The sequence below is a fragment of the Leptinotarsa decemlineata genome, unplaced genomic scaffold, assembly GCF_025532065.1.
Source record: "Leptinotarsa decemlineata unplaced genomic scaffold, Ldec_3_MD MMD2_tig00000505_RagTag_RagTag, whole genome shotgun sequence".
Taxonomy (NCBI): Eukaryota; Metazoa; Arthropoda; class Insecta; order Coleoptera; family Chrysomelidae; genus Leptinotarsa; species Leptinotarsa decemlineata.
Genome location: NW_027412549.1, coordinates 1,389,274 through 1,416,929, shown reverse-complemented (window position 1 = coordinate 1,416,929; position 27,656 = coordinate 1,389,274). Strand labels below are relative to the sequence as shown.

General features: G+C 36.9%; 1 protein-coding gene and 1 pseudogene across 1 annotated transcript in view; both read right to left on the bottom strand.

Moving 5' to 3' along the window:
* Positions 1-27,656, bottom strand: part of LOC111508250 (eukaryotic initiation factor 4A-II) — a 47,794-nt gene that overhangs the window by 14,437 nt on the left and 5,701 nt on the right. The gene's annotated exons all lie outside the window — the stretch shown is intronic.
* On the bottom strand, positions 26,063-27,626 carry LOC141479879 (eukaryotic initiation factor 4A-II pseudogene; annotated as a pseudogene).

Here is a 27,656-nt window from a genome sequence, read left to right as displayed (position 1 = left end):
ATGGAGGAGATTGATTGCTTGCGCGATTTATTAGTTAATTCATTCACTACACTCCATGCTGCCTTAGTAGGGTTGTCTGAATTATTTATTTTATGCTGAAAGTAGTTTTTTTTTGAGTTATGTACTAAGATTTCGTGCTTTTTCTTTTCTGCTTTGTAGAAATCATTCAATAGAGGATGTTGGCTTTTAAGCACAAACATGTCCTTTAATCGTATGCTGGACCTCTTAATATCGTCAGTAACCCATTTGCAGTTGGGCTGCTTCGTACGGTGATGTTTATATTGTTTAACTTTAGGGAAATGTTTATCAAAATAGTACCGGAAAATTTCTAAAAAATATTGAAAGACACCTTCCATATTTTCCATGGTGAAAAGAGACTCCCAATTTTCATTACAGATATCAAATTCAAATGAAGTTATTGTATTCTCGGAAAAATTTCGCTTAAATGTGCTGATTGATCTTGGCTGGTCAACCGGAAGTCCGGGGTCAAATACGATGGAACAATGGTCAGAAAAATTATCGAAAACAGGGCATACCCCATTATCATAATTGTTGCTGAATATATGATCAATTGATGAGGCTCTACCTCCAGATGATATTCTGGTTGGCCACTTAACAAGTGACTTCATATTGAAGCAGTTCATCATACTGGAAAGTTTATCAAAGTATCCTGAATTCACTGATGAATCTATATTGAAATCTCCTGCCACAACAAAGTTTACATTTGGTTTATACAAAAATTCGAGAACATCATATAATTTTTTCCAGAAAAAATCTGGATCCCCCTTAGGGGAAGGGGTTCTGTAAATACACAATATTATTGTATATTGACTTCTGTTCAGTATATACATGTTTCCAGATAAATTCAATGCTTCTGCTTAGTTTTCAAAACTGTCTAAGTAATCATCCATGTAATGATAGCTTTCAATAGCTTTCACTCCTTCTGGATATTTCTTTCCATGTTTTTTGGCATTTTCACGAAGGACGTAGATCGCAGAGCTTGGAGAACAGATTGCTCCGAAAATCATGGATTTCATTTGGTAAGTAAGGATAGGTCCGTCTTTATCTCTTCCCCTCCACGGAAAACGCTGCGAATATTGATCTTCATTTCATATGCATATCCTTAAAAACATTTCTTCGATGTCTCCCATTACAGCTATTCGATTTTGACGAAAATTGAATAAAATGTTTACTAAGGAATTCAAAAGGTCAGGACCTTTTAATAAATTTTCGTTCAAATTAATTCCATCTATTTTGGCTCTGACATCAAATACAAATCTGAATGTTTGTGGTTTACTAGGGTGTTTTACTGCAAAGTGTGGCAAATACCAGGTTTTGTGAGACGTAACGGCGGCTTCTTCGCAAGTCAAAACTTTTGCGTATCCTTTTTCAACGAAATTTTCTATATTTTTGGAATATTGCTTTCCAAAATGCTTTTCTCTCTGCATTTTCTTCTCTACAGTAATAATCTATTCAACGCGGTAGCTCTGCTGTCTGGCAAATTGATATTTTCTTTCTTCCAAAGCAAACCAATTTCCCAGTGGTTGTTTTCTAACTGGCGACATGTTTCTTCCATGATTTGAAACGCCTTTTTGTCTTCTTCTGAAATATGATTCAAAAACATAATTTTTCATATAACATGTCATATAATAGTGAGAGTCGACTCGATGTTTGAAATATGATGAGTTTCCATGAACCACCCATCCTAATTTGGATTTTGAAATAGCAGGCATAACATCTCTGGCTATTGTTGTATCGATGTGGTCCTGGCCAATCAGAATCAGCTGTTTTGCATTTCTGAGATTGACCAATGGAATTCGTGACAGATGATTCCAAGTTATCGCTAAATGTTTGACATCTACAGATTGAACCGGAAGTTTCAAACTTGAAACTGTTCTTACGTTTGACATGTCAAAAATTTCCTGATTAAGCGTTCCCTGAATTTTCAAATTGACACGTTTCGATTGGTCGTCTATATAGGAAGAACAATTGGTCCAATACATTTTCAATGGATCATTTACACCATCCACTCCTATCTCCTTGGCAAGGTTGGAGTCCATCAAAGTAACCGTGCTTCCTTCATCAAAGAGTGCATATGTTTTCATCGACTTTTTAGGGCCGATGACAGTGACAGGAACTATTCGAAGTAAAACAGTTTTATATTCGGTTTGAATCTGAAGAAAATGCTTATTATTAAAACAATCTGGATTCTGTGTTTCCTCTTCTTTCTTCTCAGCTGTGATATTGGAATCGGCTAACTGAGTTTGCAAGTTGTATCCCTGCAATTGGTTTGGATTTACAATATTATTCGGGTGGAGTAAGCGATTATGGTATTTTTCGCATTTCTGCAGACCACAAAGTCTTTGATTTTTACATTTGAAAGTACGATGAGATGAATTGAGGCAAGAAAAGCAAACATTTTTTTTCTTTCACCTATTTCCATCTCTTGTCAGTGTCGAGACGCAGGAAATGGTCGCATTTGTATATGGAATGAGTAGATTTAGAGCAAATTGGCAACACTTTTCCATTGATGAATTTTCTGTTCCAATGAAGACGTTCGTTTTATTTTTCTTGTCCATATACGGGACTGTTGATGCAGAATGTGAGACAAATAGAGAGACAAATAGTGGCTTCACTGCATCTAAAGCTTCATTTCCCAAGGCTTTTTGTAAACGTAGCAAATTTTCTTCATCAGAGTAAGCACATGTTTCAGTGGATCGTTGATATAGAGAAATAAACATTGGCCAATCCTCAACATTGCCGTAGAAATAAGGAAGTTCTTTCCCCACAACATTCCTGCAGGATACCTTAGAAGATTCATTATGGATTTGATTTTGTTTGGTTACTGATTTAAATGCATCTGTCATTGCTGAAGTGAATTCTTTCATAAACTGATGTGTTGTGATAGGTTCATTCATTAATTTTTCGGTTCCTGGGTTTGACTGCTTTGAATATGGAAAACTATTTTCCAATAACCAGTCAACAACTTTGCCATGAGTATTTTCCATTGAAATATCTGATAACTTGGCGTGTCGAAGAGAATTCATTTTGCTACTTCTTTCAATGCTTTTTTATGTATGCCACTTTCCACACTTTCACTTTGCTCACTACTACTTTCAATGCTTTTTGAAGATTTTTCTGCTTCTATAGACGTTTGAATCTCCATAATAGATAGCTTTCTTTCAGTTTCACGTTCTAAATGTTCTAATTTTTGTTGTTCCAAATCTAATTTTTGTTGTTCGAATTTCAATTGCCTATCTTCTAATTCTTCCTGTAGTTGATTTTCAGCCTGCAACTTCTTCATTTTCAATATTTTCAATTTACTTGCAATTGAGCTACGTGACTTGGTAGATTTTGATGACTCAACTGATTCATTTGGCGTATATTTTGACGGCGGGATTCCAGCAGTGGCTCTGCTAGTTCTTCGAACAGCACCTTCCTCTCGTGACATCATTCAATTGGGGTTTTACAAATTTGACAGCAATCAATAATTTCCTTTTTAGAATGCGTCTTCAACTCGAAAAGGTACTGAACAAAACTCGAAGGACCAAAATGTTTGGGCAAACTACTTATTTTCGGCAAAATAAGAGTCTATTTGACTTTTTTGCTTTTTATCCCAAAACAAAACTGTAACTATATAAAACAATAAACAACCTCAACTTCAATACTAGATGTGAAATTAATTCACAACACTGAACATTTTCCCAATCGAACGGTAGCGGCAAGAGAAACGTTCTATTCGAGCGAGCGTGTCGATCGCAGCTCGAGGGAGACAGTGGATAAAATCTTTGTATATAGACTAACCATAAAATGAATTGGAGCTTGAAGCATGTTGTTTTATTTCTATTTCAGTGTAGGTAGGTACCGTTTTGCCAAAACGTGGTGGGAAGGTGCTCCTAGGGCTGCGCGTACCATTGTATTGGAGAAAAATATATTGGAATTTCAAAAACTACACCTCACGATTTGATCTCCACAAACTTCATTTGAAAAATATATCACAACATGTTTCGCTAGCACAGTAGCTTTTTCAAGTGATTTTTTCACTTTCAAAAATCGTTACTCTGATCGATTTTTTACACGAGTACTTTTATTCAGAAAATTGTCTAAATAAAAAAAAATATTTGTTATTTCAAAGTTTTGGGGTGTGGAACATTGAGGGTAGTCCGTTCCTGACTTTGTAGTACAACAACTGACTCCTACATGAAATCACCAATCACCCTATCTATACATTTCCGAGAGGAAAAGAGGAAGTCCAGGGACATCCTGTATATCTTGAACATAGACGATAAGCAATAATGGCATCAGTTTTACCCAGATTGATGTTTTTTATGCAGAAATTAATTTACAAACCTAACATAATTGAACTAATGTAATGAAAACATTATTCATTGGAATATTTTCATATTCTCTACTTCTTCTATAATATTCAAGAAATAGAGAAAAATCAATATAAAAAACAGTTTTTTTGTGAAGCTATGGCTTTTTGTATAAATTTTCAAGGGCATTCTTATATTTTTCCCCATAATTGGTTCATGTTAAGTTTTTTAACTTACTTCTAGATTTTTCTTCAGTAGTGTTTCCAAATGTTGCTAGACGAAACATATTTAAATCAAATCGGAGTGAACTAGACATTTGTCCTTTCCACATTTGTATAGATTATAAAATGAAGGTATCTAAGAGAATTTCAGAATGTATTACTTATTCGAAAATGCAGAGTTGTAATGGTTTCCACCATCTAAAAAAAATAATTAGATGTATGGTATAAACAACTCTCAATTCTAACAGTCCCTTCACTTTACATTCTTCTGATTATCATCAATGTCAAAAAAAAAAAGAAAATAACCTGAGTAGAAGATGTGATTTACACAAATACAATACGAGATTGAGCATTGGTCAGGATTCTCACATATACTAAGGAATCAGGTGCTATAACCGACTTATGAATATATTCCCGCACTTAGACTCAGCGAGTGCAAATCTGTGGAAGGATAATCTGACTCGTTATCTAATAAATCAATCATTTTACTCCATTGAAGAGTTTTTAGACCCTACATTGTAGTGAATTTTAATCTAATTGTAGGTATATATATTTTGTTTGAAGGTGATTGACAATGTTTCATGATGAATTTCACTAGTTCGGACTTCCATTGTCTACTATATAAAATGATTTGAAATCCCTGTATATTTTCTATATTTTAAATTGTATATTTTTGAATTTTCTTTATTGCCCGATAAGTTTTTTGCATGTATATATGTATTCTCTTGTATGTATGTAAATTCTTCAGTGATGAATAAATAAATTCTAATTTCTAATTCTAATTACGTACAGAAAATATATAATACAGCTTGATTTGATTTACTAATCATCTAATTAGATGCTTTTTTAAATTATTTCAACTGATTTTCAGAAACGTGTTATTGAAAAATAATATTTCAATTTCTGAAATGAAGGTGACTAATCAGGTCAACTCTTTTGAGTTCCTAAAGTCGATGAAGTTTCGTAATATCCATAGATATATAAACAAGAGTAATATCACTCTTGATAGAGTATTCAATGAAATATTCAAATTGTGAATAGTTTGGATCCATTTATGCGATTAATGAGAGCAGATATATTAGTCAATACTAATTATTCCAATCGATAGGCTGTTTTTAATTTTAGATAAAAAAATATATTTTATATGTTTGTGATATTTTAAATATGGGTTTAAGATTTTGAGATGAATTTGAATTTTTCTTGTTCGATGCGCCTTAATACTTGGGTCCTAAACCATTAGATTGTAAATACCCAGTCAATGTCGGGTATATACCTGCTTGATGGATTAGGAAATCTTATCTTTGATGAATTCCTGAAATCCATAATATTGTATAATCCCGGTTATTACGTATGGCAAGTACCTAGATAATGAAAAATTTGTTTGTACAAAAGAAGATTGGAATTTAAATTATTGGCCATAACTATTGTTCTACGCCATTATGTCACAAAAGGCTAGTCAACAACAAACTTGTAATTCAAGATAACTCAAAATGAAATAATAGCTAGGACTTGGAAGTTATAAACAAATTAAGATACTGAAATAAGGGTTCATTACCATGAAGGTTATATTTTATATTTATTAACCTATTCTAGTCGCGCTGAAATGCTTGATATTTTGCTGGCGCCGGGTTTCACAGGCCCGTCTCTGAATATGGTATTGTAAATAATAAATGAAAAACTTGAAGGCGACTTATGTGAATTGTATCTTTTTTACGTAGATTCTACCTACACATATATATTGAAGAAGATAGGCCAATGGCATCAGTTTTACCCAGATTGTTTTTTTTACAGAGAAATTGTCCTCCGCATGGGTAAAATGGTTGGTTTGAGGGGGCGTTTCCTACGACGCCGCCCCCATTTGGTCCATTTACCCTTCGTCGCAAAGGCCGGCTGGCCTCCCAGACCTGAGCCCTAGGAATTTCAGGACTCAACTCTTGCCTGGGTGCAACGGGAGGTTGGTATGCTTCAATTAGCTCCTGGTTCGGAAATTGGGAGTTGTTGAGGTACTGACTCCGCCATGAAGCCATCCCCAAGCCTCTCTTGGCTTTAGGGTGACCCCCTGGCATTCCATCACCCCTAGCTCTTCCGCTAGGTCGTCAGTATCCGGCTGAAACCGGGTACGAGGTGCTCCTGTGCGCAACGTGCCCTTCTCCTCCCAGGGATTACTAAGTGTTCCCCCCTGGGGGCATCGCAACGCCTGGCGTCGGACGACCTGTGCTTCGTCGCTCTCCAATTCCCTTTCGCCAGAATCTCCGAAACCTTCTTTGTTTCGGAATTCCAGTCCGGTGCCGTGTCTTTCGAAACTTTCGCTGTTTCGAAAGTTCTGGCTGGCGTTGGCATGAATCTCTTGTCGGATTTGACAATGGCAATGGTTCTCTTATAATTTCGGATTCCACAAGATGGCCGTACACCCTGTGTGCACCTGATCTTGGGGTTACCACATAAGTGGATAACACCTGCGTAGTGTGCCTCAATGGTTCGCATTTAGGCAGAATTATCGGTTTCGATTTAATACATTTTGATATGCTGAGTTTTTACCGCGATTTGAGGGCTCCGCCTTTTGTGACACATCGAGTTCTCTAGCTACTCGGCTTGCTGAAAAACCACCAATGCTCGGGGTTTGTCGCTCTTCGACCAAGGGAGAGGTATTGGTGTCCTCATGCGCAAAATGACTACGGTGAGTAGAATCTAGCCTCAGACTGGCCGATGCTACTGGAGTTCTTGGAATACTGTTTCCTTCGAAAACAGATTCCTGGAGGGTACCACATCTGCTCGTCGAAGTCGCACAACGGTGGCTAACCGTGTCTGACGGGAAAATAGTTCGACCGAAACTTGTGGTTTCGCGATTTGGCATTGGTATATTTTCTGCAAGTTGCGCTCGCGCTTGTCTTGCCCTAGTCTGCATTTCGATTTCAAAAGTTCCCTACAATGGGTCTGACTAGGAAATAGCCAGAGGGAAGGATTCACGGAAATCTAATATTTTTAAGTTCACCCTTGGATCGCGAAATTAATTTTCCTATCCAAGACCTACAGGGTGAACTGAGCTAGTGATTTAGGAACAAGGAGCCTAACGGTTGAACAGCACCCTAGGATGAGGGCCGCTCCCAGGATAAGGTAGAAAAGTATCGTAATCCTGGAAGGTCCCAACAGTAAGGTTGAGTCGTTTGCCCGAAGGACGTAACTAATGATGTCTTGATCCTCTCAAATTTAAACTCGATATGCCGCTGCTTAGTTTGCACCGTTAGGTATCCACAGGGTATCTGAGCCTGAACAACTTTAGTAAGGACCTGCTCTTCCTTTGCAGGATTTGGGCTGCTTTCTCTGGCGGAGTGCCAAAAGGAACTTGGACAAATTTAAGGAATGATTGAGCACTTCAATGAGTTATCCGACCAAGAATCTGCTCCGATTTGATCTCTATTGAATCCTAGAGATTCCTTAATCCATTACGAATTCCTCCAATAAATATCCAGCCACTGGTCTGCTCCGATTTAATCTCTATTAGGTCCTAGAGATTCCTTATTCCAATAAAAATTCCTCCAATTCCAATGATTAGTGGTAATCGCAGATCTCTGAAGACTCCTGCACTATGATTTGTCTCTATTGAGTTTTTAAGAGAACTGGAGACTCGAATTCATTTAATGAATCCCAACCGCAGCTTCAAACTTTCGAGAAATCTTCGGATTTTCAAGACGACTGTTACTAGTTCAGTGTTCAAAAGTCAACTAACCAACTTTGAATGCACGTCGTCTTGATTTCAGACAGGTTGAAGCCTGGCTCCCTTACCCTTTGAACTGATGTTTGCCAGAAGGACAAACGGGTCATAACTGATGGTGAGTGTTGATGGTATGGCGGAATGAATGTCCTTAGATATCAGTACCGCCCTTCACGGTGTACCCCTACCTGGCTGGGGTGGGTTGAATGAAGAAATTGTTCATCTTTTAACGGAGGACATAGGGGCCTCATTCGACATAGTGTCGGTGCCTTCTATATCGGGAGGGGTCGTCTACAGTATAATCCATAGCTTCCCTGACTAATGGGTTTTCATGAGCTTCTGCACCATCAAAAACTCTCTGATTTCTCGACTGGAAGGCAGCTGCAAAATCTCTGCGAATGGCTTAATTCCGCACGAACCAAGGAACATTCACAATCATCCTTATTAACTTGTTTTGCAATACCTCCAAAATGGATATATTATATTTCTCCGCTTGTCCCCAGACGCCTGAAGCATACATGATGACAGGCTTGAACATCGTATTATAGATGGTAATCTTGTTTTTAAGACTCATTTTTGATCTTCTGTTGATCAGAGGGTATAGGCGTGTTATCCGACCCTCGATCTTAGATTTGACGCACGTTATGTGCGGGTTCCAAGTGAGCCTACGATCTATTAGAAGGCCGAGGTACTTTACCCGCGCTTGCCAGTCAATCTCCCTTCCAGAGATTCTCACTTTTCTGGCCGGAGAAGATTTCATTCTTCCCATGGTTATCGCCTTTTCGGGTTCACTCGGATCTTCCAATCAAGTTACCAGCGCTCGAGGTCGTCCAATGCCTGTTGCATGTAGACGACGCCGAGCTCCCGACCCATGGAAGATGAGAGGAGAGTCGTATCATCGGCGTACAGAGATATCTCGGAGAGAGCACGGCCCCCTGTGGCACTCCAGCGAGGATCTTTCTGTTGTCAGACAGAGAGCCCTCTACTCTAACCTGAAATGTCCTGTCTTTCAGGAAAGACCCAATCCACCGGATGAGGCCACGAGGCAGGTCGAACTCGTTTAATTTGTGTAGAAGGCCTTCGTGCCAAACACGGTCGAAGGCCTTCGAGATGTCGAGTAGCACTATGTGTACTTTTTTATTAGAGTTAAGCTCTTTGATGGTGTTTTCGACCAGCCTTAGAGCCTGTAACTCAGTGGAGTGTTTTCTCCTGAAGCCAAATTGTTCGTCAGGCAGAACATTTCGGTCCTCAACTTCTTCGCTGAGCCTTTGAAGAACAACTCTTTCAGCCAGCTTAGCCGCCGACGAGAGTTGACTGATCGGGCGATAGTTCTGTGGGAACAGCGGGTTCTGACCCTGTTTTGAGATCATGACGACGATCGCATGCTTCCACCTTCTGGGGAAGTGTCTGAGGGCCAAAGAACTGTTTATAATATTTAGTAAACATTCGACGCAATTTTCCGGGAGCCTCTTCAACAACTTATTAGTTATTGAGTCGACCCCCGGAGTTTTCTTGGCCTTTGTGGCCCTGATGTATCCCTTCAGTTCTTCCACAGAAGCTGGACGGATGTCGTTGTCGTCATCGTTGTCCATCGTGTCAGCAAAGGCTAGCGCTTTGTCGGCGGGGGAGTAGCACACTCCGAGCTCTCCGTGAATGGGTGAGAGAGCAGTCTTCTTCTCCTTGAGCCTGCGAGTGACTCGCCAATGCTCGTCACTCCCAGGTTCGAAGGATTCCAAAAGCTCTTCCCACCTTTCGTTCCGGTGATCAATGATGGCCTGTTTTACTTGATTAGCCATCCTATTTGCCCCAATTTTATCCCCTGGGAAAAGGGTTCGCTAATAGAGCCTTCTCAGGCGGTTTCTTTCTCGTATCAAGGCTTTGATACGAGGGGGAAACACTCATTGTAGCTCGTCAGCGGACACTCCTCCCTGGAGGTGGCCGCTCGAAACGCATCATACACAGAAAGCTTGAAATGTTCGACTGCCGCGTCGAGTTCGTCAGGAGAGTCAAGTGCCTCAGGAGGGGCGCGCATCTCTCCGAGCTGGGCTGTGAAGTCATCCCAGTCTGTCTTAGATCTCACGCGATAATCAGGGGAAGGAAGATCATCGCCCAATACCAGGATTACTGGATTATGATCAGAGTCCAGTTCCGACAGAATGTAAATTTCGCTAGTCAGAGAGACGTTTCTGAGAAGCGCGATGTCTAGTACGTCAGGCCTGGTCTGCCCGCGATAGTACGTAGGCTCATCTGGTCCCAGCACAAGATATTCATGTCTGTCAACGTGCGCATGGAGCGCTTGGCCGTTTCGATTGGTGGCTCTGCTCCATGCTCTGTACTTGGCGTTGAAGGAATCGTTTGACAAAAATGCCAACTCCCCCTCCAGCACGTCCAACACATTCTTTGTGAAAGAATCTGTAATTTGGAATGACAATAGATTCGTTCCTCAGATGTGTCTCCTGGACTAAAGCCACATCGATGTTGTTTTCAGATAAAAAGTTCTCAAAGTCGAGTTTTTTAGAACGAATGCAGTTTGAGGAGTGCCTAGAAGATGACAGTACGACCAGCTGTCGAAAGCGCTCGCAGATAATTAATAGAAGATATAAAGCTTCAAATCCTTTTTGTAAAATTCAATATTAAAATTAAAAAAAAAGTATATATATATATATATATATATATATATATATATATATATATATATATATTTCGAAAAAATTATTTTTTAAATTGTAATACGAATGAGTAAGAATATTGCTTACCTTCCAGTTTGAAGATATTGTGGCAAATTGAAGAATTCACTGATGACAAACTAATTTATTAACAACACTTAGCAACTAACGCTTAATTTATTTCCACTATTTAAATTTTTCGTTTAGCCGCACGATTCACTTTCTGAACTGCCCTCTTGGGTCGGGAAACCGGGCTTATATAATGTAACGTTTTGATGTCATGTGTTTGTTACATGATTCAGCCGGCATTTAAAACCCCTTGTAGAATTGAAAACAGATGATGTGCGTGCATAAAATTCGAACAAGTCTTATGGAATCTTGAGTAGATTGACGTAGTGAAAACAGTTTTCTTGTTACTCAAAGAGATTTCAAAAAAAAATTGTTGAAATAATCAGACTCATTTTTTGAGATTCCTTGTAGAATTGGAACCAGATGATGTGCGTTCATGAAAAATTACACAACTTTTATTGAATCTTGAGTAGATCAACGTTATGTGAACTGTTATCTTGTCACCGCTACAGATTCCTGGAAAAAATTATTGAAAATGTCAGATTTATACTTTCCAATACCCCTCGTAGAATTCAAACCCGATGATTTGCGTTCATCAGAATCTCACAACTTCTCAAGTAGATCAATGTTGTTGAATTCGTTTTCTTTCTTTCATTCATACAGATTTCGAAAAAATTATTTTTTAAATTGTAATACGAATGAGTAAGAAGATTGCTCCTCTTCCAGTTTGAAGATATTGTGGCAAATTGAAGAATTCACTGATGACAAACTAATTTATTAACAACACTTAGCAACTAACGCTTAATTTATTTCTACTATTTAAATTTTTCGTTTAGCCGCACGATTCACTTTCTGAACTGCCCTCTTGGGTCGGGAAACCGGACGTTTTGATGTCATTTGTTTGTTACATGATTCAACCGGCGTACTGGTCAGGGGCGGCTTCAGATTCGTTACAGTATTCTCGAAATCTGTTATTTGTATATTGAAAATTTAATAAAGTGAATTGGGGTTAGGAATCATCCGGTTCCAATTCTACAAGGAATCGCGAAAAATGAGTCTGATTGTTTCAACAGTTTTTTTCGAAATCTGTTTGGGTAGCAAGAAAACTGTTATCACTACATCAATCTACTCAATATTCCATATGAATTGTTCGATTTTTAATGCACGTACATCAGTTAGTCTGATCGTTTAAACAATTTTATTCTCGAAATCTGTATGGGTGACAAGAAAACTGTTTTCACTATGTTGATCTTCCCAAGATTCTAAAACAGTTTTGTAATTTTTATGTACGCACATCATCTGGTTCCAATCCTACAAGGGGTTTCAAAAAGTTAGTCTGATTGTTTCAACAATTTTTTATGGAAATCTGTATGGGTGACAAGAAAACGGTTTCCACTATGTTGATCCACCCAAAATTCTATTAGAGTTGTGTGATTTTCATGAACGCACATCATCTGGTTCCAATTCTACAAGGTGTTTTAAAAAGTGAGTCTGATTTTCACAACATTTTTTTCCTGGGCATCAGTATGGGTGACAAGATAACTGTTATCACTACGTTAATCTACACGAGATTCCAAAAGACTTGTTCGATTTTTATGCACGCACATCATCTGGTTCTAATTCTAAAATGGCTCTAAAAAAGTAAGTCTGATCGTTTAGGCAATTTTATTCTGTATGGGTTCTGTATGGGTTCAACCTATAGTGATAGGTATTTCCAGCCACAGATATTAGTATATATATATATATATATATATATATATATATATATATATATATAATATATATATATATAATATTGTGACATCCTTTCATGCAGACCTACGACTTTGTAGGTCTGCATTTTACCTAACGGTAAAACAACAACCCACCCAGCTAATGCCGCGCAGAGAGTTGAAGTAAAACCATCAGGCCCCTGTGCAACGTCTTCCACTTGGAATATTCGTCGCAAGTTATTTCCCACTATGAAAGCAGAAATTAATTTCGTTTGGTCGATCCGACCAACCGATAGACCGGTTTCGGGTCAGTACCGGGCATGGTCTCTTCAGAACCAAACCCCCCAGAAATAGCATTGGCGATGAGTGATAAATTACTTTCGAGCGGGTTATTTTTACAAATCCCATGAAATGGTAAATTTGGGACATATCAGAGAGTTTGATCCTCATACTAGTGATTGGACAATCTTCATTCGCAGACTGGATAACTACTTTACAGTGAATAATATAACGAACGACACAAAAAACGTGCCATATTGTTGAACGATCTCAGTGAAGAAGCCTATAGATTAATCTACAACCCAGCCTTACTTGATAAACCTGAAGATAAGGTGTTTGAAGATTTGACAAAATTGTTTAGCGACCATTTTGAAGACAGTGAGTCAGTGTTTACCTATCGTTATAATTTCTACAATGCCGCAAGGGTAAGAAGTCTTGCTTCATGCTGTGAATTCGAAGCAAATGTACTAGATATGCTCTTAAGTGACCGTTTTATTATTGGTTTCCAAAATGGGGCAGTACAAGAAAGATTTTTCGAGAAGAAAGACTGTACATTCAACGAAGCCATACCGAAGAATACCTTGTTGGAGGAACCTGGAATCAATTTGGAACCAGATATTCATGACGTGTCACTCAGAGAGAAACCTCATACTATGTATCCTGTGACGAGTTGACCATCAGCAAGTGCAAGTGGAAGTGCGAGTAAAAAATGTGTAGTTTGTGAAAGGGCAAACCACCCATCGAACAAGTGTTGTTATCGCGAATTTTGGCGTAACTTGTGTAAAATCAAGGGACATCTGTCACCAGTATGTCCAAATAAACACGGTAGAAAGAACAATTTGAGAGATTTTCAAAATTTTCTAGAAGTAAAAGATGATGAATGTTTTTCGATCAACTCATGTTCGGTGAGTGATGAACCTTATTAATTGGCGAAAAAGAATATTGTTTTCAACTGGACTCAGGAGCGAGTATTTCAGCGGTTTCAGAAAATTTTTGAGCTTTCAAAAAAGTATCCACTCATTCCATCACACAAGGTTTTGCATTTTTATAATGGCGAAGAAATGACACCTTTAGGCATTTTTCAAGCTAAATATTTTATAATGATGTGTCTCACGTTATAGAAATATTTATCATTAGGAATAGGGCAATTCCAATACTGGGACGTGATTTTATTAGGCTTTTCCACCTGAAAATCACGGTTTCAGTGAATTACTTCGATACTTATACTAGTATCGAGAAAATGAAAAAAAATATGAAGGAGTATTTGCGCCGGGACTAAACTAATCAGACTGAACTAATCAGATTGGTAGAGTTGAGAATTTTGAAATCTGTTAATTATTTACCATGGGCAACTCCCATCGTTCCCGTTATGAAAATAGACAGTTCAGTCCGCATATAAGGAAATTTCAAGAAATCTATCAATCCTGTTCTTAAAATTGATCAATTTCCTCTTCCTAGGATAGAAGATTTATTTTCTAGATTATAGGGCAGGGCAGTTTTTTCAAAAATTGACCTATCTCACGCCTATGCCCAGATATGTTTAGATGATAAATCAAAAGAATTGGTTACGAAATCCATCCATAATCTACGTCTACCGTACAATGTTGCTTGCGCATGCGCCAAATTTCAAAAAATTATGGATCCCTAGTGCAGAATATTGAAGGATCTGTAGTTTTTCTAGATGATATTTTAATTTGCGGAAAAAATAATATTGAGCACAACTCGCGACTAGAAAAGGTTTTTTATCGTTTACAAGAAGCCGGTTTATGAGTCAGTGTTGATAAATGTAGTGTTCACCAGTCAGAAGTACAATATTTGAGTTATATAATCAATAATGACCAGTTGCATACGCCTTAAGACAAACTTCTTGCGATAAAAAATGCTCCCGTTCGCAAAAATGTCACCCAATTGAAATCCATACTCGGAATGATAAATTATTATGGTAAATTCATTCAGAAATTTCAGATCAATTTATATCATATTAGACAATGGAAGTCCGAACTGATGAAATACACCACGAAACATTGTCAACCACCTTCAAACAAAAATTCATTCCAAACGTAGCAACAGTGCTAAATACCGTATTGGAGTCGTGAGTGTGATTCCACATTAAAAAAAAAAAAAGATTTATTATTGTCAGCAAGTGTATTAACACATTATAATCCTGACTATGAGCTATGGTATTGGATGTTTGATAAGCCATGTCTTACCAAATAAAATAGAGAAACATATAGCATATGCGAGCCCGTACGCTCTCGGATGCCGAGAAATGTTATAGTCTATTTCAAAAGAGTGTAGAGTAATAAAATCTCATTAAGTATTCAAAAGCGCTACAGGGTGATCCGTCAATAAATTCTGTCACTTCCCTAGTCCGCATTGCAAAATTATGTCGTTTCATAAAGAGCAGGTAGGTATCACCCTGTTTTAAGGGATTTGTCCATTGTTATCGACGGATAAATACTGAGCCAGAGGCGCGCTAGTGGGATAATTGCCAAAAGAATATGCATTCATAAAAATTATATTAAAGGAAATAAAAATTTAATACAGCAGAACAGTGTTATTAAAAAAATATAAAATGTAACAATAAAATATATACGAACCGAAATCGGGAAATACTCACAAACACACACGAACGAACTTTACGTATTGAAACACTTGTGGGGACTTTAAATCAATTTATTCACAAAAACGACAAGAACTTTACTGGATACGTTATTACAATTTGACACTTGAACAATACTAAAACTGTGAACTTCCCTTAACGTTTAACAACACTCTATTTATACCCTAATTGAATGTTCTAGAGATTACTAGGTACAATTTTCGAGAACCTTCCGAGAAAATAATTATTCAGACTACCCTTAATTCTAAACCCTAACCTAAGCAAAAGTGTCACTGTCACTGATACACTGGTCTCTGTCCAGATTGCTTATCCCGCTACAGTATATTTACAATTCAATTAAATTATTCTACATCAGTATAGTCTTCATCCGAAGAACTGTCATCATCCCCTGGTGTTATAATTATAGGGTCAACCACCTGATCGACCAAGTTGTCCAGTTCCCACATTTTATCTTCCTCTTTTAAAACATGCTGGATTGCTTTTTGCCAGTTTTCTGATGTGATTTCCATAATGGCTTGATCAAACAATACCTTGACATCTTTCATTTTAAATGTGGTATTGTGCCTTGCAACATATCCTTGTGCCCATATAAGTTCTATAGGATTTAATTCGCAATGATATGGCGGTAGGCGCAGCACAGTTACTTTATACTTTTCTGCTACATCTTCTACGGCATATTTCATGAAGCGAGATTTATGTTGTTTTACTATGGCTAGTAGTTCCTTCGTTACTGAATTCGTCTCAAACTGAATACCTTTATTTGACAGCCAGTTAATAATTTCTTGCTTTCTCCAAGCTGAAGTTGGTACCTTCTCTAAGCGCCTTGAATGGTAGCTTGCATTATCCATAACCACGACCGAATCAGCTGAAAGAAATTTTAACATTTCCCCGAAGTAGTCTTCGAAGACATCCGAATTCATGTCCTCATGATAATCTCCCGTCCGGCACGACTCAAAGCTTAACAAACCTTCTTTTAAAAATCCGTCTTCGCTTCCAATGTGAGCAATTATAAGCCTCTTCCCTTTTCCCGAAGGCACTTTAATACCCGTCGAAAGGCCTTCTATGAAAGCTTGGCGAGAACTTGTTATATTTTTATCTTGCCACATTTTTTTGACTATATAACCTTCGTTTATCCACGTCTCATCAAGATAAAAAATTTTCTTTTGCTCTCTGCGGTACTGCTTTATAGTTGTCAAATATTTTCGATTGTGCTTTTCCCAGGCAAAATTCATACTTTTTAAAGTTTTCCATAAAAGTTTTCTGGATATCAAAGGAATATCGTTATCTTGGCTCATCTCGATAAATATTTTTTCAAGAGTGGGTATTTCCTTTTTAAAATAAAACGAATGAACTAATCTTATGTCACATTTGGTGTCTTCATCTAAGATTTTTATTGGTCTTCCTGATTTTCTCTTGCATGGACTTACCTGGCCTGATATCTTTCTTTCTCGCAATAATTTAAAAATCGTGGACTGTCCAATTCCAGTCATTCGGGCACATCGCTCAACACTTTCTTGCACAGACAAACTAGGGTGATCGTGTTTTATGCAATCATATACATTTAAAATTATAACTTTTTCGCAAACAGATAGCGGAGAATTTTTTACACTTCTTTTCTTTGGAGTAAATGTCCCCATTTTATAACTTTTTCACTATTTCTATATCACAATATCACTGTACGTTTAATTGGTGTAGTAACAATTACTATTATAACTCGAATGTTTAAGACACCATTACAATATATTTAAACCCTTTTTCTTAATTACCTGGGTTTAATAGGTATTGCATGATTGGTGGGCAGGGTCAAAAAGGGATTATTATAATGACATGGCACCTCGGAACTAAGTGTTAACCCTTTTTTGAGAAATCATGCTCAAGTATATGAACCCAAATTGCATATTAAATAAGTTTACAAGAACCACTAAAATTAATCTTAATCTTTTTTTAAGAAATTTTACTTACCTAAATACATGTAGGTACTTAGTTTTAGACCAAATTACTTCCCAAAAATGGCCTTTTATTATTATCTATGTCTGTAATTTTTAATTTACTTTAATTATTAAGTTTAATAATCCTAAGATTTGCCTACGCCCATGGACGACAACGAAATTCAGGCAAATTTTATGACACTTCATGATTTATTACTCTACACTCTTTTGAAATAGACTATAGTCAGATTGACAGGGAAGGTATCAGTATCATTTAAGCTTTGTGCAAATTCAACCAGTACTTGTACAACAGAGAGTTCATTTTGGTAACCGATAATAAGCCTTCAATGACAATTTTCAATCCCAAAAAGGGTATACCGCAGTATTCAGCGAATAGGTTAAGCCGCTGGGCGGTCATAGATTGAATATGTGAAGTCCGCAGAAAATAATGCAGATTTTCTTTCACGTGAGTGGAGGTGATGGTGAGTGAAAAACTGTTGATGTTGATTATATCAACTATTTTTCTGAAAATGGATTGCCTACTGTTCGTTTTGAGCATATTAGGCAACACATACAGTTTGACGAAGTCTTACAAAAAATACTCAAATACGTTAGATTTGGTTGGCCTAGAAGTTCAAAGAACAGTGCAAAATGCAAACAATACTATTCTACTAGACACGAACTTTCGATTGAAAATGATATGTTACTCTCGAAAACAGCCAAACTCCTTGGTATGTTTATAGATGAAACCTTGTCTGCAAAAAAATTGAATAAAGCGTTATTTGCAATACGACAGGTCAAAGACGTGCTCAGTTTAGATGGTATCTGGACTGTTTACTATTCATTGGCGTACTCACATATGGCTCAAAATGTATTAATGTGGGGTTCTTCTGTGGGGGCAAAACGTGTTTTTATTGTTCAAAAAAGAATAATTAGAACTATTTTTAATATTGCACCCAGGGATAGGTGTAGACCTGCTTTCTTCAAGAACAAGATACTAACGCTACCGTGTATCTATATATATATATATATATATATTAATATATATATATATATATATATATATATATATATATATATATATATATATATATATATGTTAACTCGAAGATTCTCACGGATAAAGTATGATGAGCTGTTTTCTCGGGTTTCGCTCCGTGTTCTGTGTATTTTCTCCCCATAAGGATTATTTTTCACAACGTTTCGGCAAAGTCTCATTTGCCATCTTCTGGTGATGTCTGGTTTTTTCAACTAGACTGATTACTTCGAACTCTGTGTCTCAATTTATAGGGATGGATGTTTTACATCCATCCCTATAAATTGAGACACAGAGTTCGAAGTAATCAGTCTAGTTGAAAAAACCAGACATCACCAAAAGATGGCAAATGAGACTTTGCCGAAACGTTGTGAAAATAATCCTTATGGGGAGAAAATACACAGAACACGGAGCGAAACCCGAGAAAACAGCTCATCATATATATATATATATATATATATATATATATATATATATATATAAAGCTCTGCTCCATGTGAAAAATTATGTACCCAATCTGAGAGATGAATCAATAGTTCATAACTATGCAACACGAAATAGACATTTATTAACTATCCCAAAACATAAAACATCGACATTCAAGGAATCACTTGCATATAGTGGCATAATATTATTCAATACGTTGCCTCAAGATATCAAAGATTGGCATATTATACCATTTAAAAAACAAATAAAGGAGCTATTAACTAATAAGGGATATTATAGCGTAGAAGAATTCTTAGAATGGAATACACTGTTATCATGATTATTGCTTTCACTGCATTTCTTTCAAACACCGGATCTCGAATACGATATTGCTGGTCTGCTCACAGAAGCGTTTACTAAAGTAGCTCAGCTGAATATTGCGGTGTCTGGGTTTAAATGCAAAGGAATTTACCCATTTGATAGTCATTCATTTTTTGACGTGGATTATTTGGCTGCAGATATGACCAATATTCCACTAGAAGAGCCAGAAACTTCCTTAAACGTACCAAGTTGCAGCGGGGAAGTTTCCGTGACGTCCTGCGATACACAACTGTCACTTCTAGTCTTCTAGATAATCTATCAACTAACCAATAATCAGCAGTCCCAAGCCGTCGACGAGCTTTGATCCAGATGTTGTTCAGATTGTCCATGAATTGTCACCATCAGCGGTTCGGAAGAGAAAAAATGAAAGAAGTGGAATTCTAACATCATCACCGTACAAAATTGCTGCTGAAGAAAAGGAGAATGGAAGAAACCTCAAGGAAAAAAGAAAAGAGTGGGATCCAAGTTCAAAACAGCAATAGAAGAGAAGGAGAAACGAACCAAAGGTGTGAAGGCCAAAGGAAAAACTCGACATGAAACAAAGAAAAAGAACCCATTAACTAAAATATGTAACTTCGGAATAACTACTTGCTTAGTGTGCTTAGTGGACCACGACGAGGACTGGATACAATGATCTAGTTGTCAAGAGTGGGCTCATGAAGCATGTGTCGACATTCCTGAATGTGAAGATGTATACAGGGTGTCCCTGGACTTCCTCTTTTCCTCTCGGGAATGTATAGATGGGGTCAAAATATCACCAGTACTTCATATAACTTTTTTTCCTAAAAGTCTTCGTAACCAAGTTACGGGCCCTCGAAGTTACAAAATGAAAAATGTTTTTCTTTGATAACTTTTCAAGTGAATATTCAAAATCATCCAAATTTTGGTAATTGACTAAACAAATGAATTCCGTCGATGAGCTTTCATGCAGGAGTCAGTTGTTTTGCTACAAAGTCAGGAACGGACTACCCCCGATGGTCCACACCCCAAAACTTTGAAATGACAGATATTTTTCAATATTTTTCAACAAAATAAGGTTACTTGGACAATTTTATGAATAAAAGTACTCGTGTGGAAAGTCGATCGGAGCAACGAGTCTTGATAAAAATGTAGTTCTACTCGACGACATCAAACCCGCTCGTCCACCATTATTTGAAATGAATAATTATCAAAGCAGAAATAATAATGATAACGTTAATTCAACAACATTTATAACAGGAATAATACAAAGTATGCTGAAATGAAGTCGTAATCAAAAAGTACAGTACCTATATGGAAGATTAAGTCACAATTGTGATAGCAGATATTTTTTCAAAAGAAATATCAAGTTCTGTAGATTCGTGGTGTTTTTAAACTAACAAGCTACTCTACTATGAAATATCGAATTCATTCCATATTTTGTATGTACATAGAATAATTAGGGAACAACTGCTCCACCCATTTCACATCCAGAAGGTACATGCCATGACACCTCAAGATTTTCCAGCACGACTGGAATATGCCAATTGGTTTATGGATAGGCAAAGAGAGGATATGACTTTTATTAATCGAGTTTTATTCACTGATGAAGCAGGTTTCAGTAGAGATGGAGTTATCAACTCTCATAATCTCCATATATGGGCCGAAGAAAATCCCCATGGGATATTGCAAACCAAACACCAACGGAAATTCAACGTGAATGTTTGGGCTGGTATCATAGGAAACCATCTTATAGGACCATTCGTTCTACAGGACCGATTGAATGGAGAACGTTATTTGGAGTTCATTCAGAACAATTTGAATGGACGTTTGGAACATGTTCCATTGCAAACCCGAAGAGATATGTGGTTTATGCATGATGGCGCTCCTCCTCATTTTAGTTTGATTGTGCGTGACCATCTGAACCATATTTTCCACAATAGATGGATTGGTAGAGGTGGGCCATATTCATGGCCATCGCGGTCTCCGGATTTAAATCCATTGGATTTCTTTCTGTGGGGGCATCTAAAAAGCCTTGTTTACGCTACACCTATTCACACAAGAGATGCATTGTTGAATAGAATAACATTACATTGTGAAGCCATACGAAACGACCCTGGAATGCTATTTCAAGTACAGAGAGGGTGTCTTCGCAGACTAAGAAAATGTATAAAGAGAGAAGGTGGTCATATCGAGCAGTTTCTGTAGCGGATTTTTCATTTCTGTTTGCTCTTGAGGCTCTTGAGTTTCGTTAGTTAAACGTGTTTGCATTATAAAAATTCGTTATGAACATTTTACCTATCATTTCCATTTTCCTTAAAAACTAATATTTTCGAATAATGGTAGACATCTCAGGATAAATGTTGTTGAATTAACGTTATCATTATTATTTCTGCTTTGATAATTATTCATTTCAAATAATGGTGGACGAGCGGGTTTGATGTCGTCGAGTGAAACTACATTTTTATCAAGACTCGTTGCTCCGATCGACTTTCCACACGAGTACTTTTATTCATAAAATTGTCCAAGTAACCTTAATTTGTTGAAAAATATTGAAAAATATCTGTCATTTCAAAGTTTTGGGGTGTGGACCATCGGGGGTAGACCGTTCCTGACTTTGTAGCAAAACAACTGACTCCTGCATGAAAGCTCATCGAAGGAACTCATTTGTTTAGTCAATTACCAAAATTTGGATGATTTTGAATATTCACTTGAAAAGTTATCAAAGAAAAACATTTTTCATTTTGTAACTTCGAGGGCCCGTTACTTGGTAACGAAGGATTTTAGGAAAAAAAGTTATATGAAGTACTGGTGATATTTTGACCCCATCTATACATTCTCGAGAGGAAAAGAGGAAGTCCAGGGACACCCTGTATATATGCGACCGATGCACGGCGTTTCAATAGTGTCCGGCGCTAGGGGTTCGAAGTTGAGGCCGTCCGGTACTTGGTGCCATTGCCAAATTTTTTTTACCAAAGCCTAATTGAAGTTCCTAAATATATTTAGGCAAAAGTTGTATTTTTGTTAATGGATTTTGATTTTATAATTGGTTGACTTGACTCGGATTCCTGTACTGACGTCTGTCGGATATAATCCAACGCCCTTCGTGGTATTAGCCAGGGGAGTAGTTGTTTCCTGATAGGCGTCAGTCCATTCAACCTATTGTGTAAGTATATTCTAGACTGTCTTGAACGTTTAAAGTTCATTTCTTTAGATTTGTTTACTGCCAGCCTTCAAGCATAGCCCACTGATTAATAAGAAAGTTTTTCTTCCTTATTCAGTGGAATCGGGCACATTTCGGATATGCAGTCGGTTAGTACCTCGTCCACTAGATGGAGCTACATTTTGTTGTTCGCTCCAACTTAGGAAGAGGAATGAAATACTCTGAAAGAATTCCGATATTCAATTATGGAATATCATTGACTTTAGGTCGATGGTGGCCACTATTTTGCACTGATGAGTGGCTAATGAGCCCGAAACCAGTCTACAAGTGTGCCCGTTCCAAAATTGAAGGTAGACTCTTTCAGTTGCATTGCCAATTGTAAATGCACTAAATGCAGTAAATTTTCTTTGAAGATTCCTGTACTGACGCCTGTCGGATATAATCCAACGCCCTTCGTGGTATTAGCCAAGGGAGTAGTTGTTTTCTGATAAGCTTCAGTCCATTCAACCTACTGTGTAGGTATATTCGAGACTGGCTTGAACGTTTAAAGGTAATTTTAATTTCTTTAGATTTGTTTACTGCCAGTCTTCAAACATAGCCCACTGACTAATAACAAAGAAATGAATTTGAGGGAAGCTTCACTACGCTACAATATCCCAAAAAGCACTCTACATGATGAAACATCGGCATTGAACCGTGGAGAAGAAGTGACCCTAGTACGAACAAGTTTTAGTGGACCACGTAAAAGATTTATCCAATAGATGTCTGCCGCTGATGAAAACGGATTTTCTGAAGTTAGCTTTCGACTTGGCTGAAGCAATGAAGATTCCCCATCGTTTCAACAAAGAAAAGCAAGCTGCTGGGAAGGAGTTTTATTATGATTTTATGCAGATACATCCGGACTTTTCATTGAGAGCACATGTGTCGACAAGCATGATGCGAGCCGTAGGGTTTAATAAACCGCAAGTCAATATATTTTATGACAACATGGAAAGACTAATAACACAGTACAGATTTCCACCTTCCAACATTTATAACTGTGATGAAACCGGAGTCAGATGCGTGCACAAACGTCAAAAAGTTCTCGCCCCGAAGGCTGTTCGTCAAGTGGGAAAGCTCACTTCTGCTGAAAGGGGCAAAAATGTATTGGCCAGGTATCAATGACGGTATCGAAAAACTAACCAAAGAATGTCAAAATTGTTCTCTCAATAAGGCCAGTCCTCAAAAAAATACATTTATTCCTTGAAAATGGCCTGAAGAAATTTTTAACAGAGAACATATCGATTATTTTGGACAATTTTTGGATTATTACTTTTTAATTGGACTAGATGCACATTCTAAATGGATTGAAATCTTCACTAAAAAAAACGATTTCTTCAAGTTTTACTATTTAGTACCTGACAATACCCGGAATTTCACAAGTTCTGAATTTCAGTCATTTTTGGAAAATTACGATATCACACAAGTAACGTCACCTCCTATCAATCCTTAGTCAAACGGTGCTGCAGAGGTAACAGTAAAAATTGTCAAAAATTCATTGAAAAATGCTCTTGGCAATAATATAAATATTTATATTTCTGCAGAATTAAACAATTTCCTGTTCGATTACATACGTTCTGTAACAGAACGTCTGTATATTCCACAACAGGTATTTCTCCTTCAGTTTTGGTTTTCGGGCGTGATATACGTACAAAACTCAACTTGCTTAGACCTCCTGTATATAGACGAAATCAGGAAAAAAGTTCTCCAAAAGCAAGCAGAACAAATAGAAAATTTTGGAGGGAACGAAAGACCGACATTTAACGTCAATGAACACGTTATTGTGAAAGATTATCGTTCAACAAACAAAGTAACATGGATACCTGCGATCATAAAAAAATTATTGGCGAATGTACATATACAGGGTCTTTCACGACGAGCGTTCGTTAGGAATATATGGAGAACGATTCAAAATAAAAACTTGAAATTTTGTGGTAGTGGGTTTTACAAAATGACCTTCTCAACTAAAATATTTTCAACTTCCGGTCTCTTTCCGTTATACCGGAAGTTGAGGGCAACTTCCTTATTTCAACTGGGACACCCTGTATTTTATTACATTTTTTAATTTCTCAGTACATTTCAGACCCACTTTGCCTATACCCAAATTTGTTATTTTTCGAGATATTAATTTTTTTCTGAAAAATTTGACAGTTACAGCACTACTCCGAAAAAATCATAACTCAAAAACAGTAACAGTTGAAAAGTAAAATTTCACACCTTAAGCATCAAGTCATTTACAGGTCCATCGAATTTTCGAAAATAATTCACAGGGTAGTCGAAATTTCCACTTAAAACATAACATCAAGAAAACTGATGAAACACGATTTTTTCAAATGGAACTATTCTATTATTTTTGGATATTACGAAAAAAAAAGATATCAAATTCATGAAGAATGGCCTATACCTGGCAAGATATATCCGATTTTGGAAAAAAAGCCATACAAATCGGATCTTGAAATCAGATGTTAAATGTCTTTTACCTATCGCTGATAATGAACAAAATGAAGAAAAATCTGAAATCGTTGAACCAAACTGCTCAAGTTCATCTGAAGAATTTCAAGGTTCTGTTTTGATTCCCGAAACATTAGGTCATAGAGGTGAATCTATTACAAATACGGGGAGGTCAAAATGTAATGTCAAGCCTCCGGAAAGATTAATTTATAAGTAATTAGGTTCATTACCAAATAAATTTGTAGTTATAGGTTTATGATTTAGACGACGAGTTATCATTCTTATATGCCATGTGATTAGGAATAACCAGTATTTAATGTCTATAGAAAGAATACTAGTACTTTCAGATATATTCCTGAGATCTCACACCTTTGTCCACAACACAAAATGGCAGGACCAAAATTTTATTGTCCATAAGCTTGTTACGTTCCTCTGGAGTAAAGATATGATAATGAGAAAAATGTTATCAGGGACATATCTGAAAGCAACGGGTATTCTTCAACGGGTATGAATTAACCAAGAAACGTAAAATTAGGGCAAATCTTCGACTTTTCAAAAAGAAATTAATTCATAGTGCATTGCTCTTCCGTATGAACCAAGATACACTAACGAATGAGATCATATTGATTGTGAAAATAGCCTTCAATTTTTTTTACACACTTCTACAAATATAAGGTAACCGTTAAGAAATGATGGAAAATGAAGAGTGAGGAATATATGAAAAAGCGGTGAGAACTATGACAAAAAATATATCGGTCAGACAAAGCGAGCTATTCTAATTTGTTCCTAAGAACACATATCTGATTTCAGTGTCTCTCAACACGCTTTGGAGAACGGCTATTGAATAGATGAAAACTATCTAAACTCGGTACCTGACACTAGAATTTGGATGCTTTTGTAAGTCTGAAAATACACAGCCCATTGTTTACCTTTATGTCAATCACTCTGTTAAAATAATGTGTATGAAAGTGCACCCTGTTAAATAGAAATAGAGGCCAGATTTAGAGTTAGGGAACAGTATTGAACCCTGTTTATAACGAATATTATTCCATAGTTACATTGCATATTTAAAAATACCAACATTCACTTTGAACAATTTTATTACTTATACAGACACCATTACAAAAGTTTACCTAAAGAAATTGACAAGTTAAGTACAAACTAATTTCTATCCCGGTTATGAATATAATAACCTCTAGAAACACCAATTAAATTCTCGTGGAGACGGACAAATTTTCCGAAGTCTATCACTGGAGAAATTTGATCACTATGTGAAATGCCATAATAATTAGGGAATCCCTCAAGTTTGCCACACCCGCACGTTTCCAGGATTACGTAAATACTAATTTTATACTTTAAATACAAATAACACTCTAAAACAAAAAGCAACTTATTCTATTTTTGAAAGTAGTCACTTTTGAATTCTCAACTTAGATGGTTTTATTCTCAATTCTCAGCTGGCAAAATGATATAAAATATTTGACAATCTCAGAAAAATCAATAATAGTTAATACTGAATATTTCCCAGTTCAACTTCGCACACTCACTTTCTAAATCAGGTCAGCCATATTCATAGGCATTCCATCAATCTTGGTATTATAAAAGTGTTCGATGTATTTCAGTAGGTATGACCAAACCTGCCGCCACGACCAATCCTAGAAAACAAAAAAAAGTATTGAAAAGTGTCTTTATAAATAAATATGGTCGTTATTTGATTATCATCATCAGTTATGAAACAATTCACATCAGTACCATCAGCGATCTTGGTGGAAATATAGCATCATTAAATAAAAAAGTATAACAATTTTAGTGATTCTGAAATCTTGTGACCAAAATTAGTATTGCATCATGTGCGTAATTGAAACATTTATGTTAAACCAGTTCAAATTTGATATATGATTTGGAATGGACTTGTATATAAGTATAAGTGAAGATAAGTACCTAATTTATAACAAGTGAAACTTGTTGCACATCGATACCACAAGCCAACAAATCTGCAGTGATTAGGATCCTGGAAGATCCGGTTCTGAACTGTCTCATAATGATATATCTCTCTCTTTTTGCTCCATATCTCTAGGAATAGCAACAACAACTTGAACGTCCGCATTGACGGTTTTGAAAATATCTTGGATTTGATATGAGAACCCTTGAGAGAGCATTTCATCAGCTTCATCCAGTACGAACATCTTGATGGGACTTGTTCTCAAGGCACCACGTTTAATTATATCACATTTGTACCACCAATGCAAGCATGGCATTTAGTAGACATAAAGTTTCCTAACGCCAGCACTACTTTCTGGATCTGCAGAGCCAGCTAGCGGGTTGGAGCTAAAATCAAAGCTTGTCACTTATCTATCTTGGTATCTATGTTCTGCAGGATTGAAATTGAGAAGGTTGCTGTTTTACCAGTACCCCATTGGACTTGGACGATAACCTCATATCCTTTTATGCAAGGGATGATCGCTCTTTGTTAAATCGCAGACGGTTTTTCAAAACCATAGGCGTGAATACCTCTGAGAAGGTAACCTTACAGGTTCATGTCGTCAAAGTTATCGACGACAGTATCGTAGTTTGTCCGTATGACTCCGTCAGGTTGCATTCTTGCAGGTCCGCCAAGAGCTGCAGCTCCTTCCATATCATCTTCATTATTCCTGCAAAAAATTATACTTTACGAAT